We start from the raw sequence: 9,499 nt of genomic DNA, 5'->3' as shown, positions 1-9,499 counted from the left end.
CCAATTCTAGTTCTTCGGTACCCACATGAAGCCAAAGCCTGTGGGTCCCTATGCCTTAGAGGTCATAATCCTTTTCATTCTGTTCTTCCATCAGAGTCCCCAAGCTCCATCCATGGTTTGGCTAGTGGATGTCTTTTTCTGTCTGAGTCTGCAGCTTAGTGGACTCCCTCAGAATGAAGTCATGCTAGACTCCTTTCTGCAAGCGTAACAGAGTTTCATTAATATTGTCAGGGATTGGTGCTCATCCATGGGGTGGGTCTAAATCTGCACTAACCATTGGGTGATCATTCCTCACTCTCTGCTCTATGCACGACCCATTCATTACTTTTGGCAGAATAAATTTTGGGTCAAAAGTTGGTGTCTCTGTCATTCCATTTGGTTTGCTCTGTGGCTACAGGAGATAGCTTCTTCAGGTCCATATCACTGAGCCTGTGAGTCTCAGCTAAGGAAACACCCATTGATTCATGGGCATCTTTTACCCCAGCTCTCTGCCTCTTTCTAGATATGACCTCTACTTCCCCAACCCTATCCAACTAGGCTGCTGTGTCTGTCCTCTGTAGCAGATGATGTGATCACAGAGACTAGATATGCAAGTGGAGGAGATACCTGTGGGGTCCCCACCTGGTCAGAGGAGAAAGGGTTGGGGAAAGGTTTGTGAGAAGGGTGAAGTCGAGGGGGGGAATATGCAGCGTGTAAAGTGAATAAATAAACAAATAACTATGAAAATAACTAAGTCTACTTGAAGGTAAGAATCAGGTGTGTGTGTGTGTGTGTTTTTGTGTGTGTGTAACTGTGTGTGTGTAAGTAAGTAAACTTGAATGTAAGAGCAGTTGTGCGCGTGTCCTTGTGTGTGAGTGTGTGTGACTGTGTGTGTATGTGTGTGTGTCTGTGTGACTATATATATCATATATATATATATATATATATATATATATATATATATATATATATATATATGAAGATAAGAAGCAGGTGGGTGTGTGTTTAATATTAAATTATCACATTTGAGAAAATAGTGGTCTATGCAGAAGACAGGACAGCTTAGGCACTATATTGACAAAAAATGGCATTTGCTGTAGATGAAGAAATGATTCGGTGATTAATAGCATTATGTGTTCTTGCAGAGAACCTGGGGCCAATCACCAGCTCCCGAGTGACAGCTTACATGTGTCTGTAATTTAAGCATCACAGAATCTCACACACTCTTCAACCTCCTGGACACTAGGCATGCATGTGCTGCACACTTTAACAAGCAGGTAAAACACTTTCATATGTACAACAAAAAGTATAAATACAGAAGAGCAGTTCCTGGTTGATATAATTTGATTTTCGTGAATATTCATATTGATGATCACAGTCAAATAAACACTTTATTGAACTAAAGTGCAATCAAAGCCACTAAAAGATAATGATCACATGAGTCACTCAAAATCTATTTATTTAAAAAATTGCAATAAAAATTTGCAGAAATGAAATTAAAATTTTATTAAAATACAAATTAAAAAACATTAATTTTCTCATATAGAGCAGAAAATAATACTTTCCACATATTTGTTTGGCTTTTATAAATATTGCAGTTTGTGGTTAGTTTGTTGTAGGTTTTTGTAGGAGTTCATTTCCAGGTATTAGCCCATAAACTCTATATACTCATGCAGAATACACTATAGGAACTTAGGCTCTCTTGTGTTGAATCCAGGAAGGTTGCTATCTGCTTTCCTTCCTGTCTGATCAATTTTCTCTACGTACATTAAAGGATAATTTTGTTCTTGGATTCTTCCAGTTTTGTCAAGCTGATAGCTTGATAGCTGATAACTGGAGAATATTTAATTTTTGAAGATCACTTTTGAAGCTATTTCCTGATGTCTGCACTACCAAAGTTGTAGATTTTCAAATGTGTGGCCAAATGAACAACTATTCAGGGACTAAACATGCCTTCTAACTACTGTTGTTTTGTCTTTTTGAAAGAAGAAATCGGAAAGGGATGGTGTTTGGGGTAAGGGCCTCTTTGGGGAAAAAAGAAGGAGGACAGCATTTGAGACATAAATAAATTAATAAAATAAATAAATACAAAAAATAAAGCAGAATTCAAACTATACAGAAAAACACATTTAATTGATAGGAAACAGTATGGTATTGTATTGTAACCTAATTCCTGAATTTTATGTACGTTAATCAATCTAATGACTAATTCTCAAAAATCAGAAAATTGGAAAAAAATGTTACAAGTGACACAGTAGGTTGACCAAATCATAACAACAATGTTTCTAGAACTGTACATTTTCTATGCCTGTATTCAATCCAGAAATCCAGTTGATATTTAGTTATTACATATCTAACATCATTCTGTTTTGTGATAATTCATTACTATTTTCATCTTCTATGACCACACCTTTGAATATAAATACTTTGCTAGAATGTCTCTGAATTTGGATTTTCCCACTGGTTTTTCTCTTTTAGGTTGAGATTATATGTACTTGACACAGATACCAAAAAATGTTTCTTGTTTTGCTTATCGTAGTTAAGCATTAGGAGAATGCCTGTCATCTTAACAATAACCAATTATGGAGCAATGTAATTATTTTAAATTATTTTCCGTTCGTACTTAAAATATTTTAATGTATTTTTATTTTGTAATTCTTTTTAAAGTAATAGAAGTTATAGAATTACTTAAAACCTATGGAAAGACTCTGTATCTTTTGAAAACTTTAGGCTTTGTTTTCAGCATCTCATTCATTTTTCTTTACAAATATTTTGAACTGAATGGTCCTTATTGCATGTAAGTAGACTCAGAACAATGAGTCCGAGGAGAGTATAATTATTCTGTTTCTGTTTGGGTGACTCATGCCTAAAACAATACTGTAGTTTTAGTGTCATGGTAATTTTTTAATGTCTTCCATGTTTTCAGCACACTTAAATGGAATTATATTTTTGTTTCATTATACTCATAAAGACTCGGGATTCTAATTTTATTTTCTTGTTGAATAGCTACCTGAATCTAATTATCTAACACAAGCTGACTTTCATATTTGTGTTCTGTCACTTGTAAACCTACTTCAATTCCTGTATAATGTGTGCATCTCTCTCTCTCTCTCTGTGTGTGTGTGGGTGTGTATGTGTTTAATCTGAAACTATGATATTAATGTTGAGAATCACCTGGCTGAAATTATTTTCCACCACCCTATTAGAAATCAAAAAGTGGAGGAAAGACTACTCCTGTTCCAAAATCATAGGCCCTAGGTGCCCAGAACTGAAGTATGGACTGACCAAATGGTACAGAAAGCAGAGGCTAACAATTCACTGTCCCGAGAACTACCTAGCAATTCCAGTCCAATGCAATGAATTTATATGTACTGAGGAATATGGAATTGTAGCATAGCAAGCTGAGATCATTTAAAAACAATTTCTCGAAGATTTCTAAATGGCTAAGAATGGATACAGAGCATTTTTAAGGCCCCTGAGACATTAGCATGTGGTTTAAACTCTGCCCAGATGAAATCGTTTAAGTACTGGACTAATCTACTAAAATAATTTAGAAGCAAGCATACTTAACAATTGTTTTCAATTAAGCATGGTGGTGAATAAAGGGAACTCTCTAAAACAAAGTTAGGTTTCTTAAAGTTTGTTTCAAGACAGCAAGAATGAGCACAGTGGTTTTGCTTTCTTTCTTTCACAGAATTTGCACTTTTGAAAGAGCACTTTGGAAATCCTTAATTATCTATTTATTATCAGAACTTTCTTCAGACCCAGAGTTCTTCTCAGTGCTGCCATGACTTCTTGGTTCCATAAGTCATAGATGGTGGGGTTCAGCATGAATGTCACTGTGGTATGGAAGTTGACCAAGAATTTATCAACCCCTTGTGGTTGATTAGATTTGGGCTTCAAGTAGTTTTGTTCCAACCCTACAAGGCAACTTATTCCCCATGAAACAATTGCCAAATAGGCACATACCTCACGAATCATTTGGGTTACAAAGTGAAGCGGGGTCATACAGTGGCCACAGCCATGACTGTCAATAGGCAGCACTCAGTTATACCAAAAGTGTGAAGAAAAACATGTGTGTGACACATCCCTCCTGAGAGATTCCCCATATCTCACTTACAAGGCTCTCCAATCTTGGGTATGACAGAGCCAGTGTAATCAATTTCCAGGATACATAAGTTTGCCAGAAAGAAGTACATGGGGGTGTGTAGAGATGGACAAGTGTAGATAGCAAAGGCAAAGAGCAGAATGTGCGTGAACAGGAGGAAGCATTCTCCAGTAACATCAAAGTTCTTGGGAATTGCAAAGCATTTGACAGACAAGCCCCTTTTTTGCCACAAATAGCAATTGACACAATTGACACTCATCTCCTGGAAGACAGAGCAGTAAGCCATTAGAAGGATTTGCAGAAGAGAGATATTAATTTAATACTGTTAGAAACTCAGTTACATCAGAGTCAAAGTCTTTCTCTGTAGTCACAAAAATCAAAGCTTAAAAGTGATTTATTCTCACAGATTTTCATATCTAATACTTTCTTTCTTAACACAAGGGGATTTTCCAAAGAGTGATAAGCATTGAGCCAAGTGTCCAAATATTTTCCAAGATGGTGCAAACTTTTAGTCCTGGCATTAATGAAGCTCAGGCAGAAGGTTTATCTTCGGTTTAAGTTCAGTTTCACATGCTGTATAAGCAATCATTCAAATTAATGAAAAGAAAACCTTGACTGTATCTCAATATTTTACTCATTCTAATCATTAACTAGTTATCAATGTTATGCAGAAAAACAAATCAACCCACTCATTTCATTTCTATGCTATCGTGTTGCCACAGGTATAGACTCTCCAACCACCCTGTGTGTGTGTTGGGCCCCAATTATTCTCTGATTGCTATTATGAATATTCAAACCTACACAATAAAGTTATCGTTTCCTCTAGACTCGTTATTTTTTAAGATAAAGTAAAATCAAATGATCATTTGATAAATAAATGATTACTTGTTTTAATACATAGAATAAAAGGCAAGGCACATCTCGATGTCTGCACAGTAATGAGGTCATCATAGAACATTTTTAACATGTTTAAAGTGAGTCATGAAAGTGAAGAAGGACCAACCAAACAACAACATATCAGTTCATGCCACAACCTTCAATATGACAGCGGGTATTTGTACCTTAATATTTCCTGTCTCTTTATAGAACATGTTTTCGTAGCAGAAGTATCACTGCATAGGCATTAAATTTCAGTTTTCTTAATATTTTTCATATTTTATCAATAAGACTATTGACTTAAATAAAGAAAAAAAGAATAAAAGATGTAGTGTCTTGATATGTAGTCCAGACTAGCCTGAAATTCCTATTTTCTCTCTCTCAGTCTCTTGAATGTGAGTATTCTAAGAGCAAGACATGGTACCTGGCTTGATAGAAATTACTTCCTATTCTTTCATCTCAACATCTTAGAATTCCACCAAACTACCTGTATTTCTGTACACATAGTATCTATGCAGTTCATTCCTCCTTGCTCACCTTTGCATATGGCACCTGCTATGTGCTTGCTTGGTTACTTACATAGAAAACTGTTCAGATCCAGCACAGCCTTTTCTCTTTTCAAATATCATCCTTCTCTTCTGTCTATAGTTACACTCTGTTTTTCACAATGTAACTGCTAAAGTAGCTGTTAGCACTGTGGTGGTGAATACTTTTCATCTTGTTCACATTTTAGCCATATATGGAGACTGAGTATGGACTGCAACGTCCTTATCTTTATGTTTATCATCCTTACCAATCTCTGAGCTCTCGTGCAATGAGAAGCTTCAGTGTTTAGCATACTTTGGGTCCTGGGGGATTCTGCCTGTCCCTTCCCATTATATCTTCTGATGTTCAGTCTCATGTCCCTCAAATATTGGAATGTGGCAAACTCATTTTTATCCCAGTCTGATAACTTATCCCTTCAAATGAGATACCCTTTCCTGTTTTGTGGAGTGTATATGTCTTTCCTGACATGAGTAGAATTGGAGATATCACCAGCCTGTTAGCCTCTCTCTCTATTCACTTGATATAATGAAATGTCAGAGGTATGTGAGTAGATCAGCGCATGGTTGATCCACAAATCAAATATGGGTTTCAGTATTTCTAAATTATAAATAAATAAACATGTTACCTATGTTTATAAATACAAGACACAAACGCACATGCACACACACACACACAGACAGACACACACTTGAATGCCACATACACCTGTGTGCCTATATATTCATGCGGAGACAGAAACACAGAGAACACAATAAATAGCACGTAGAGATTGTACATGAATTAAAATGTTGGTATAAACAACAATGAAAGATAACAGTATTTGTTTACATCCTGTTTTACCATTTTGTCACTTATAAACACAGCTAAGAAAAAAATGTATTCCCCATGAGTTTTCTTCTGTGTGAATAAGTTAATTTCCCAAATCCCTTAAGTTGATCGGGTGTGGAATGCTTGTCAGCTATGTGGGTCATGAGCATGTGTGCATGTCTACCCACAAACATTTTAGATTTAACTTTGTGTACACTCTATTTTGGGGAATTTCTCACCATAATATATAATTTTCGTTTCTATTCACTAATTGATCACAAGATTAATTTTCTATTAGGGTAATGAAAAACACAGCTCCCCAAAACAACAACAACAACAAAAAGAAAAACAATATATAGTTTTCTCATGGGAGCATGGGACATAGTCAGGTATAATAGCTTATTAGAACTATTAGATTATATCTGACCCATTCATACAAAATTTATAAAAATCTAAGTTTAGAGAACATAGGGTAGACTTAAAGCTCTGCCAATTATGAAGCAGGAGTGCTGTTGTGCATACTTAACCATTCAGTGGACTCTGCTCTTGTAGAAAAAATGCTGGAACACATAGGATTTTATTGTGATGCATTTCATACTTATTTTGATGTACTGTAAATATTCTCTATATTAAATTAAAACAAGCAAACAATCAAAAACAAATAAACAACCTTCCCACTACCAACACAGAAAATGACTTCATTTTTATTTTGAAATATTTTTAAATCAACTTCCTTTCCATTATTAGATTCTGTATTTGTATAGGTAGCTCTCTAGTTAAAGAGTGAGGCCTTGCCTCTCCCAGTTAAATTTTCAGAATATCAACTCAAGAACCAGAACATTATATTTATGTTTTAATTTGTGCAATAAAAATGATTCATGAGAAATCCTGAGGTTTCATAAAAGAAACTTTACTAAATCTAAAAGCACACATTGCACCTGACATGATAATAGTAGGAGATTTCAACACCCTATCCTCATCCCTGTAGGGATCTTGGAAACAGAAATTAAACAGAGATGTAGAGAAAGTAATAGGAGTTATGGACCAAATGAATTTATCAGATATTTAAAGAAAATTCCATCCTAAAAAATAAGGATTTACATTCTTCTCATAACCTCAGGGAACCTTCTTCAAAATTCCTAGGGAATTGTTCTTCTTCTTAAGGGTCCCTCAACAGACCTTAACAGATACAGGAAGATAGAAATAATCCCATGCATTCTATCCAATCAACACACACTAACACTGGTCTTCAACAATAACAATAAAGACAGAAAGCCCACATATACATTGAAGTTGAAAAATGCTTTACTCCTTGACAACTTGGTCAAGGAAGAAATAAAGATAGAAATTAAAGACTTCTTAGAACTTAATGAAAATGAAGATACAACATTACCCAGCATATGTGACACAATGAAAGCTGAGCTAAGAGGAAAACTTATATCTCTGAGTGCTAGCAAAAAGAAACAGGAGAGAGCTTATGTCAGGAGCTTGATAGCACATGTAAAAGCTCTAGAACAAAAAGAAATAAGTAAATCCAAGGGGGGTAGAAAGCAGGAAATTATCAACTTAGAGCTGAAATCAACGAAGTAGAAATGAAAAGGACGATACAAAGAATCAACAAAACCAGGAGTTGTTTCTTTGAGAAAAACAATAAGATAGATAAACCCTTAGCCAAACTAACTAGAGGTCAAAGAGACTGTATCCAAATAAAAAAAATCAGAAATGAAAAGTGAGACATGACAACAGAATCTTAAGAAATTAAAAAAAAACAATCAGATTCTACTATAAAAGCCTATATTCAACAAAACTTCAAAATCTGGAGGAAATGGACAATTTCGTAGACAGATACCAGGTAGCAAAGTTAAATCAGAAAGAAATAAACTGTCTAAACAACAGAATAACTCCTAAAGAAATAGAAGCAGATATTAAAAGTCTCCCAAACAAAACAGAGCCCAGGTCGAGATGGATTCAGTGTAGAATTCTATCAGAACTTCTTAGAAGACATCATAATAATATTGTCCAAACTATTCCACAAAATTGAAACAGATGGAGCACTATCACATTCCTTATATGAATCCACAATTACTCTTATACCTAACCAAAAGAAAGACTCAGCACAGAAAGAGAACTTCAGAACAATTTCCCTTATGAATATTGATGAAAAAATACTCAATAATATTCTTGCAAACCGAATCTAAGAACACATTAAAAAAATCATCCATCATGATCAAGTAGACTTGAACCCAGGGATGGAAGGATGGTTTAACACAGTAAAATTCATAAATGTAATCCATCATGTAAACAAACTCAAACATAAGGAGAACATGGTCATTTCATTAGATGGTGAGAAAGCATTTGACAACATTCAACAACCCTTGTGGATAAAAGTCCTGAAAAAATCACGAATTGAAGGCTGATATCAAAACATAGTGTAAGAAATATACAGCAAACCTGTAGCTAACATCAAACTAAATGGAAAGAAACTTGAACCAATCCCAGACAAGGCTGCCCAACTCTCTCCCTTCTTATTCAAAACAGGAGTCCATGTCATAGCCAGAGAAACCAGACAGCAAAACGGTTCAAAGGGAGTGGAAAAGAACATATCAAAATATCACTATTTGCAGATGATATGATAGTAAATACTTAAGTGACCCCAAAAGTTCCACCAGAGAACGTCTTAACCTGATAAATAACTTCAGCATAGTGTCAGGGTATATAAATAACTCCAGCATACCAATAGCCTTCCTCTCCTCAATGGATAAACAGGCTGAGAAAGAAAATAATGAAATCACACACTTCACAATAGTCCCAAATAATATAAAATATCTTGGTGTAAGTTTAACCAAGCAAGTGAATGATCTGTATGACAAGAAGATGAAGTGTCTGAAGAAAGATATTGAGGATGACCTCAGAAGATAAGAAGAGCTTCCACGCTCATGGATTGACAGGATTAATATAGTAAAAATTACAATTTTGCCAAAAGCAATGTAGACATTTAATGCAATATCCATCAAAATTCCTACTCACTTCTTTAATAGAGATAGAAGTAGCAATTTGGAATAAGAAAAATCCAGGTTAGCTAAAAATATCCTCAACAATAAAAGAACTTCCAATAAAAGAACTGGGGGAATCATCACCCCTGAACTCAAGCAGAATTACAGAGCAATAGTGATAAATACTGCA

Source organism: Rattus norvegicus, chromosome Y (genome assembly GCF_036323735.1).
Source record: "Rattus norvegicus strain BN/NHsdMcwi chromosome Y, GRCr8, whole genome shotgun sequence".
NCBI classification, from domain to species: Eukaryota; Metazoa; Chordata; class Mammalia; order Rodentia; family Muridae; genus Rattus; species Rattus norvegicus.
The sequence above is the reverse complement of the archived record's forward strand: the minus strand, read 5'-3'. Positions refer to the sequence as shown.